Source organism: Anastrepha obliqua, chromosome 1 (assembly GCF_027943255.1).
Source record: "Anastrepha obliqua isolate idAnaObli1 chromosome 1, idAnaObli1_1.0, whole genome shotgun sequence".
Taxonomy (NCBI): Eukaryota; Metazoa; Arthropoda; class Insecta; order Diptera; family Tephritidae; genus Anastrepha; species Anastrepha obliqua.
Window position 1 is genome coordinate 161,136,082 of NC_072892.1, and position 10,509 is coordinate 161,146,590.

Genomic DNA, 10,509 nt, shown 5'->3' on the forward strand with positions numbered 1-10,509 from the left:
CAATTAATTGAATGGGTGCGCAAGACCCAGCAACAGCAGCTACAGTTGCAGTTACGAAATGGAGATGAACTGTTTCCGGACAGAATGAGCACAAACACAGACACTTGAGTCAATCACTCACAATAATATCAGACAGAAGACAAGACGATAGTTCGTAAATACTGCGCAATCGCAAATTCTCCGATGTTCCATTTCTTCCAAAACCACGTATGAAAACAGTGGGGGGAGTGGATACCATCGCTGACGTAAGATCTTCATACGTCCACAAGAGAAGGACCTGGACGCAGGTACCAGGTTGTGTCAATAGGCATAAACGCGGCTCCACCTTGATGAAATGTTTAAAGCGGTTCCAGGGTGGAAATCAGCCGAGGAGGAGGAATGTTATAGTGTTAGTGGGAGGATGCCCCACATACCACTGGTGCGACGGCGCCTTTGATGATGTTTCTGACATTTTGATTTTAACCTCCCACCCCAAAAAACAAAAACAAAAATCCCCATTTGATTCCAAACCTTTTTTTGCATCTGTGCAATACAATGTTGGCCTTTTGAACTCTATTCTCAACATCAACGCATCTCGCATCCGGCTCATATGGGTCCCAGAACACAGCAGTATAACTGGAAACGAAGTAGCGGTTGATTTGGCTGAAGAGGCTGTGGTCTCGTTATTAATATGATCCGATCAGTTCCTTGCTATGAGACAACACACATTCAAGGAGAAGCTTAAAAGTGAAAAGCTAAGGCTAAGAGATGTGAGCTGGCACTAATGGGGTTACGCCAGGTGAACCTCAAAGGTGGTTGACGCAACTCATAACAATCCCTAAGGCCAAACTCAGAATGTGCGCGGGCGTTCTCACAGGGCACTGCATTAGGCATAGCCAACTGCACAGGATTTGTTTATTATATTTCAAGAAGTCCAGAAAATATAATTTCAGACTGACTACTAAAATGAGGAACCCATCCTTAGGCAAATCAAACGAGGAAAGTGGCGATGGATAGGTCACACACTGAGAAAACCACTAGATAGCATCACGCGAATTGCACTGGACTGGAACCCGCAAGGGAGCAGAGGTCGCGGTCGAACAAAAAACACTTGGAGAAGGTCGATGCTGCGCGAACTAACAGATGCCGACATCGCATGGGACGGTGCAAAAACAACAGCACAGAACCGTGTACGATGGAAGAGTCTTGTCGAGGCCCTATGCTCCCGAGAGTAGTGTACAAGGAAAAAATTAAAAATAAAATGAGCTGAAAGAAGAGCTGCCTATAGAGTTGAACTGCCTGTAAGGACTAGGGGGGGGATAATGCTTCTAAGCACGGTGAACAAAATATGTATTTGCTCTAATAATTAACATCCGTATTTTGAGCGCTCTGAAGACATAACTACGAACGGAACAAGAGGGCTCTCGTTGATCACGCCAAAAGCCTTAGTAGTGGAGGAGAGAAAAAGGATCTAGGCTGGAGAGGGAAGGGGAGATCTGCTTCAAGATGCTACTAAGTTGTTTCCAGAGGCCAATCCACCTGCACCTTATAGCGCTCTGAGCAGCAATGGATCTAACTTGAAGATACACGGGAAGTAAGAGCCGAATGACGTTGAGGGCAGCAGTGGGACATGTTCTACAAGCAAGAGTGATGTCCACACATGCAGTTCTCTGCACTCTCTCTCATTTAGTGGCTACAACCCTTCTGAAGAGCTATCCACGAATCTAGGCAATTAAATGTCAAAATTGGCAGAGCCACTAAGTTGTACAGCCAAATTACACGTGGCTTGAGACCCCCTTTTTTGCCGAACATAGATTGATAGGCGTAGAAGGTCAGTAACCTTCTTAACTCGATTTTCTATGTGCAGCTTCCAGTGGAGTTTGGGGTCAAGTATTACACCAAAATACTTGACTTCCGACGAGAGTGTAAGACGCTGGTTGTTTAAGCTTGGAAGCTTAAAAGGTGGACCCTTATACAGGAAGGGCCATATAGCGTTTGATTTTTGAAGCACCTATTTTTTTGAGAATGGTAACACAAATGACATGTCAAATGTGTTCATAATTTACTTAAAGGTTTGACATTTACGAAATTGGACGCTATACGCTTGAACAAAATTGGGAAATATTGAAAACCTATTTCCAAAGTGGTGAGTCTTCTTTTTCTTTTCTGATTTTCACATCGGTGACTACGTCAATAAGCAAAATTGTCGGATTTGGAGCTCACAAAATCCACACGTTACTGTAGAGAAGCAAATGCATCTACAACGAGTCACTGTTTGGAGGAGCCGCGGTTACAGTAAATGGCGAGCGTTACCGTGACATGCTCAACGAGTTGTTTCCAAAAACTGAAGAGGATGACATGGACGACATTTGGTTTCAACAGTACGGTGCAACTTGTCACACTACCAAAGTTACACTCGAACTTTTGGCTACCGTTTTTGAAAACCGAATAACCAGCCGAAATTCCGATATCAATTGGCCGCCTCGGAGCTGTGATTTACGCCCGTTGGACTATTTTTTTGTGGGGAGCCGTTAAGGGCAAATGCTGTGCAAACCATCCAGAGACGATTGATGCTTTAAAACACGAAATCGAAGTTGCAATTCATGAAATTGGAGCCCAAACAATCGAAAATGTGCTTAAAAATTGGGTTGATCGAATGGCCTACTGTAAAGCCAGTCGTGGCAGTCATTTGAACGATATTATTTTTCATTCATAAATGGCAATGTTCAATCTTCAAAATAAAAAAAGTTTGAAAAAATATTGATTAGTTTTGTTTTTTATAGCCGATTCAAAAAGCAAACTTTACATGGCCCACCCTATATTTCCTGGAGAATAGCATCAACTCCGTTTTGTCAGAGTTGACTCTGAGACCGCAACTGGCAGCCCAACAACTACTGAGTGTAGCCAGTGCACCTTCCAAAATTTCAGCCATTACTGATGGAAATGGACCTGAGACCATTAGGACCAAGTCATCGGCATATTTATTACCAAAACAAATAGCAGAGGATTTGTCGGGTTAAAGGTAGCGCAAAAAAGTTTTAAGACTAGATTTAATACATTTGGGATATGGTTCACTGACTTCTGTCACATATTGCGGCTAGCCCCGCAGACTCCATCACATCTTCCTCTCAAATGTGTTGCTATAACGCCAAGAGGGATGAGATATCTCAGCAGGATGCAGTTGAAATAAAGGCACATACGTTCAACTCTCATAACCAGCCCAGTCCAACCCAGCTCCATCTTAAGTTCACTAAGGCAATTGGGCTCGAGTGAGGCACTGTAATGAGTAGAGGGCGCAAAATACGAGTTTCATTCACTTATTCCTTCAACGCCAAGCAGGAGGCTGTCAGGCGCGTAAAAATGTTTGTTGTACGTATATTTAAATGTGCGCTTAAGTATCTCTACACTTTGCAACTTTTTTGTAATCCTGCAAACTTACAACGCGCCATTGCGCACTCATGTCTGTGACGTCACAGCGCTACAAGCTTCAATGGGGGCGTGACGTATGACGTTTTGCATTATATTTATGTATACTTACCTCTCTAAGCACTTACACGTATACACACACATACGAATGGATACATTGAGAAGAACAAAAAAAAAAAAATAGTTTGAGCAACCCACAAATGCTGCTAAGCTTAACATATAGTATTTCCCCTTCCAGTGCCGTCGGTGCTAAGTGGTTCACACTAACGTCCTTACGGAAGTGTATAACGGCTGATGCGATTATGAAAAATGCATGTGTGTGTGTATGCGTGTGTTTGCTCTAGCGCGCATTGTAAGAGGATAAAATCGAATGTTGAGTTATTTTAGAACTCACACCCACGCATACATGCTAGCTACACACACACACACACACACATAGAAACACACATACACACCAACAGTTGACAGCTCTCGGCCTTAAAGCGAATAATCAGCAAATACAGCGAAAAATAAAATGTGCTGCGGATTCAAATGAAATTCTGAAGGACATTAAGATGTCAAGCTTTGCTATAAAAATCAATAACTTCTTCGCAACTTACACGAAAAATAATTTGGGTTGAAATGTGCGTAGAGCCAAGTAATTATCTCTGCTTTGCATGTGTCCTTTTAGTCCTTTTAAGGTACACACATCTGCGTGTATGCCTAGCACGTTTTCTTTGGCGTAATTTGTTTTATATCTTTTCTGTTTTTATTTGCATTACTTTTACAAAATCATTTTAAAAGGATTCTTATTAGATTTTTACACTTTTTCATTTACTTTTTTATTTTTTATTATTTTTTTACAGCCAAAAATCAATTGATCTTAAAACGAAAACGCACTTCATGCACACTCCACGGAAAACCCGTACACGCCTGCACAAAATCTGAGTTGGAACTGAAATCGTGCACTGTCGAAAGTTAGCTGAAATCGGCCTCAGACGCCTTCGGATGCTCTAATGAAAGTTTTCCTGCTGTATCTCATGGATACACAGCATCCACAATTGGCGGTAAGCACGAATAATTTAGCTTTGTGTGTTAGTCGCTTGTTTGACGCTGTTGTTGGCGTCGTTGGCGACGTCACGACAAACATACCAATAACTTCGTTCGTAGCCTACCGACGACAATGCCCGTCGCGCGCTTTCTAGCCTTGAATCGGCGTACTAACCTTAAAGTATGTAGCGTAAGAGTGTAGGGTTTGCCCACTTAGTCGCATCTTTGGTAGGTGTGTTGAGCGCACAGTGGTTTAAAATCGTATTTTTTAAGATTACAGTTTTTCTTTATTATTCGCCTTCCTTCAATTCAGACAGAACATCATAACGCATACTGAATGCAAGAATGTAAGAAATGCAGTTCATTGTGAAATGGCTGCCATAAAACGATCGCACTGGGAAAAGTTCTGAGCAGGCATGGAACAAGACATATAGAACACAGAAGAAAGTATGGGGCATTATAGGTTAGTTAGTTTACCTCTCACAACTTGTAAGTTTCGTGTTATGGACGCACGAATCAATTCTGTAAATCAAAGCCTGTGAAATTGCTAGGCAAACATGGCCAAGGCGAAATCTATGTCTATCCAAAAATATTATAAAATTTAGTAGACTTCAAATCAGGCCCTTAGTAGGGGCCCTCATAGGACATTTTCTCATAGGAAATCACGCAAGGAGATTAGGCATTTACATGCATGATTTCTGTTGTAGCTGCAGGAATAAGGAGGAGGGAAATAATTCAACACCTTTTTTGCACATTCCCGGCTCTAGCCAGAAGCAGGAACCGATATTTAAGATCCTTCTTCTTAATGAATATAGATAATCTATACTCTTTAGGTGTCAATAAACATTTACGCTTTGTTTAAAGCTCAGGACGGTGCAATCTGGAAGGAGAAGAGTAGCCCAGCCCGTGCGGTTCATAACGGACCCATTTCATGGTCTAAGTGGCATCACTGTCTCTATGTGCGATGCGGCTGCCAAACCTAACCTAACCTAGGGCATATTAAGAAATCGAAAAAACACTATAAATGAGTACCTTTCTTTTCCTAAATTCCCTCTATCTATATGGAAGTCTCCGCGCCATGTCAACCACACCATCGAAAGCATTATATGCGACATTAAACTTCCTTCCGGTAGTTCTGCAGGCAATATAGAACGCACGCAGTGCGGCAATAAGGCTGAACACTCTAAACAAGTGGTCAAACACGGATTATGGTCACGGTAAAATTCTGGCTGGCACTTTGGGGCTTCCCGTACTGGTGCACTATGCACTCCCGCCCATACTTGCCATTACATCGTTTACGACCCTCCTACCCTCAAGGGAAGAGTGGGAACGGGACGTCGTGAGACAGGGCGAGTCCATCCATGTATACACAGATGGCTCAAAGCTCGAGGGCAGGGTAGGCGGAGGTGTATATTCTAAACATCTGGGGATCTCCTTCAGTTGTCGGCTCACCGACTACAGTAGTGTCTTTCAGGCTGAACTGATGGCTATAATAAAAGCAGCGACACTGATACAGTGTGATGCGATATCCGGAAATGATATCTACATTTTCACTGATAGCCAAGCGCCGATAAAATCCCTCACAAAACAGTCGACAACCTCCAAGGCAGCCATGAAATGCCGCACATCTCTTAACGAGATGGCAGAGTCATTTCACCTAAAGGTAACATGGGTTCCTGGCCATCGCGACATTGAGGGTAACTGTAGAGCCGATGAACTAGCAAGACTCGGCACTAAATTGTCTGACGAGCACATAGATAATGACATAGGGAGACCCTTACAAACATGTAAGCTACACATCCTTGAATAAATTGTGAAGAAAGCAAACGAAAGATGGCAAAATGAAGCAACCTGCAAAATCGCCCGTCAACTATGGCCGACTCTAAATGCTAAACGCACAGAATCTCTGCAAGGCCAAAATAAACACAGTCTTAGCACATTGATCTCAGTCATAACGGGGCACTACCTAATAGGTAGACACGCCCAAAGGATGGGTGTACAAAGACATGACTTCTATAGAAGTTGTCTAGATGAGGACGAGGAAGAGAAAATCTCGCACCTACTGTGCCACTGCCCTGCTCTATCCAGACGCAGGTTTACTATTCTGGGTAGACAATTTTTTAATGAGTTAGAAGACCTCAGTTCTATAGAAATCAGAGATATTTTAAAATTTTTGAAAAACACACACTGGTTTTAGGAGAGATAGGGACAAGCTCCCCACGCGGCATCACAATGGGCTATGAGCCTGAGTGTGTCCCACAGGACAACCGCTTCAACCTAACCTAACCTATGGAAGTCTCACTTCCAACAGCTACTCGGCAATGCGGAACCAGAGAACTATAAATACTTATCTGTTTCCTACGACGACGTACCTGAAAATGATCAGATATCACTTCTAGATGTACAGAGCTCTGTGAACAAAATAAAGAACACCAGGGCCTGACAACATATATAATTAGATCTTGCAATATGCAGGAAGTAGCTTAATAATAGAAATAAAAGATCTATTTAATAAAATACTTGGAAGTAATTAAGTACCAAACGAATGGGGAGAGAGTACGGCAATTCCTATACATAAAAAGGGGGATAAACAGGAGCCTAAGAATTAGGGCAAATTCGATGAATTCTACGAATGCGATGCAACAAACGCTTCAAAGCGCCAAGATAGAAAATTGCATTGACGGTTTAGCCTATTGGCATGAACTTCTTGTGGACAATTCAATTGGAATCGTAAAAACAAATGAGCATCGACTTGATTTTGGACTTCTCCAAACGCAATTTTTTGGATGGTGGTTCCTCTGGGGCCTTCCATTCGTCACTTTGACGCTTAGTTTCAGGTTCATGTTGAAAACACCAAGTTTCATCATCCGTTACAATGTTTTAAAGGATGTTCTTGGATTTTATCGCCTCTTTAATGAGGTATTTCGAACTTTGAATTCTGTGCAAATTTTGGTCCTCAGTTAACTTGTACGGAATGAAACGTGCACAAACCTTTTGTAAGCCCAAATGATCAGTTAAAATGTAATCGATAATCGATGTTTTGGAGATATTCAACTCCGATTCCATGAATTTCAACGTTGATTTTGGTTCAAATTTGATAAATTTACGAACAATTTGGATGGAGTCTTCGGTGGTTACTGATTTTGGCCGGCCCGTATGTTCATCCTCATTTATGTCCTCACAACCATCTCTGAAACGTGCAAACACCACTCATAAACTCTGGCAGGAGATAAATAATCATCGCCATAAACTTTTTTCATAAATTCAAATGTTTCGGTAAACGTTTTACGGATTTTAAAACAAAATTTGATATCACGTCTTTGTTCGAAACTCATTTTCGTTCCGATGACCCAAACATACTGACACTTTAGATGTAATAACTTCGCTTCCACTGAACCGAATGCCACCAAGCTTTCACTGGAAGTCAGCTAGATATGTAATTTCCAAACAAAAACATGTTTACGACGCCAATCTTGTTTATTATGGACTTCACTTTGTCCGTTGCTGTTTTCAATCTCTTCCCACCTCTCGACTAATTTGTTGATATCGTTCCGCCAAAAATCGCCTGGTCTAGTCTCAAAGCAGGTGTTGAGTTTTTAAGGACCTCTTTGTTATCGAAGGTAATGGTTTGACAGGGAGAATACGGCGGATGTTGAAGGACCTCCCATTCGAGCTCTTGGAGTGCGGCTTTGACGACTTGTGCAACATGGTGCCTGGCGTTGTCGTGAAGGAGTGTGGTTTGACCGTGTCGATCAAGTCTTTTCAGTTGAATATCCTCATTCCCGCGGTGTAGCGGGGCAATGTAGGGCTCCTTGTTGACCGTGGGATTCTTTGGAGCATTTTCCAGTGCACCACGTCCTTTCTGTTCCCCCCAAACACATATCATGCTTTTCTGTGGATGGAAATCCGGCTTGACTCTCGGGTTTGGCGTATCTCTTAGAGCCACTCACTCCTTTTTTCGCTTCATATTGATGTATAGGCTCCATTTCTCATCTCCCGTGACAATTCGGTACAAAAAGAGCTGTTTGTGACCGTGTATTGCTCGATGGCGGGCGAGATGCTGAGAAGCAATGCGAAAGCGACTTTCTTTGTTTTTTTTCGTTGAGCTCATTTTATGATCGCAGTTCATTTATTCCGCCAATTCACGACAGGTTTGGCGACTGTTTTCCTTCAAAAGTGATTTGAGATGTTCTTCATCGAATTCAGGAGGTCTTGCGCTGCGTGGACTTGTCATCGACGTCAAATTCGCCAACCATTTTCGTGCTGTAGACTCGCCTATGACACGTAGCAAATGTTCCGGGCTGCTTCGACTTCAGCAGCTTTTTGACACCGATGAGAAGCAAAGAAGACTAGGTGAAGAAAATGCTGATTTTTGCCTCCTGGGTATGCCATTTCTAAGACTCAAAACTAATAAAAAATTTAATAACTCACAAATATAATTAAAATAGTTTTCTAGAGCAGCAAGAGTTCTATCTAATGAATATTCACTCTTTGCCAAACAGCAAACAAATCATTGTAGAATAAAAGAAAATATAAAACTGCCATGAACTTATAACCCAACCCATATATGTGTATACATACATATTTCAATTAAAAATTCGATGCCTCTAAATTGATCACCCTTTATATAGGTATGTACACGGTAGCATAAAATATCCCATTTAAATGCTTACAAAAATTATTTGAGGCAGAGAAGATACACTGTGCCTGCAGCATCGCTTGAACTGAGCTGACTGCAGCGCCAAATATTCCGGCCTTTTATGTGCACATAAGTATAGTCCAACTGAATGCATATGTGTGTGTGTATGTATGAGGACAAATAATATGGTTCATGGTTTTTGCTTTTGCAGCCCAAATTATATGTTTATGCAAATAGACTTCCCCCAAAAAAGGTTCGCATTTGCTCTCCTTTATTCCTGCTGCATTATAATGAGAAGGCACTTACTACCTAACATACATGCATACATACACACAATATGCCTACACAATACATACATACATACATAAGCTTATCACGTGATTGAAATGCTGCTGCAAGGGAGCAACGAAATTTCGGTTAGCGCTGAGCGATTCAATGGCATGTTTTCTGTCGGTATTCGTATGTGCTTTTTGTTGCTACTGTTTGTTGCTGCCTTTCTCCAAGGTTTGCTCTCTGTTGATTTTTGCATTGCGCAGGCCTATACAATAATCATGTTGTAGTCAGTGTTGCCAAGTGACTGTTGAAGGCGTTTATGCTGAATTTTTTATGAATTTTTCACCTTTTTCTTTTTTTTTCACTTTGAGATATTTTTACTAATATCAGGGGGTTATTGAAATATTTAATAATTTTTCTATATTTTTCAATATAGTAAGTACTGGTATATATTCAGGGAACTCTGCTAAGCGATATGTTTTGGGATTCGATTTTAATGGAATTGAAGGAAACAGTTGAGGAGAGTCAAGCCGAAATTTCATTCCGCAAACAAAATTTGATGGCACTTCTCTGATCAATCAAATCAGACATTGTAAAAATCGAAAAATGCACTCTTGGTCGTTTGGTAAACACAAGCGTAAATATATTACTGATAATGACATTCACATGAAAGTTGGCCCAGATGTTATTAACAGTGCTGCCAACTCATGAAAATAATAACTAGAGCGAAATTTTAATCCCGCGAAGTTTGACAAATAAATGCACCTTACTTACACAGTAGTACAGTTTTAAAAAATTTTTAGCTCAACTTATCATCATCATCATCATCGATTCCTGTTTCTCCCACTGGAGCATAGGGCCTCAGTAAAACACCTCCATCTGATTCTATTTTTTGCAACGAGCTTGATTTCGTTTCAAGTTTTTCCTGACATTTCAACTTCCTTCTGGACAGTTCTCTTCCTAGATATTTTTGGACGGCCATCCTTCCGATCACCTTGTGGATTACAATCCAGTGCTTGACGACAGATTTAATTTCCGTCCTTGGGAAGCGTATACCCCAGCCAATCCTCCACTTTCGCAGTTTTATCATGTTAGCTACAGGCTGGGTTTTGCATCTATAGTATTGATCGTCGTTGCTTACGGTGTTGGGCCACCTGATCTTC

General features: G+C 41.5%; 1 protein-coding gene across 1 annotated transcript in view; it reads right to left on the reverse strand.

Annotated features, from left to right (window-relative positions):
- Positions 1 to 4,299, reverse strand: part of LOC129239246 (Y+L amino acid transporter 2) — a 118,329-nt gene extending 114,030 nt beyond the window's left edge. Inside the window, exon 1 of the mRNA XM_054874623.1 lies at positions 4,005 to 4,299. The gene's annotated coding sequence lies outside the window, so the exon portion shown is untranslated. The remainder of the gene's footprint in view (positions 1 to 4,004) is intronic.
- Positions 4,300 to 10,509: the final 6,210 nt, after the last annotated feature.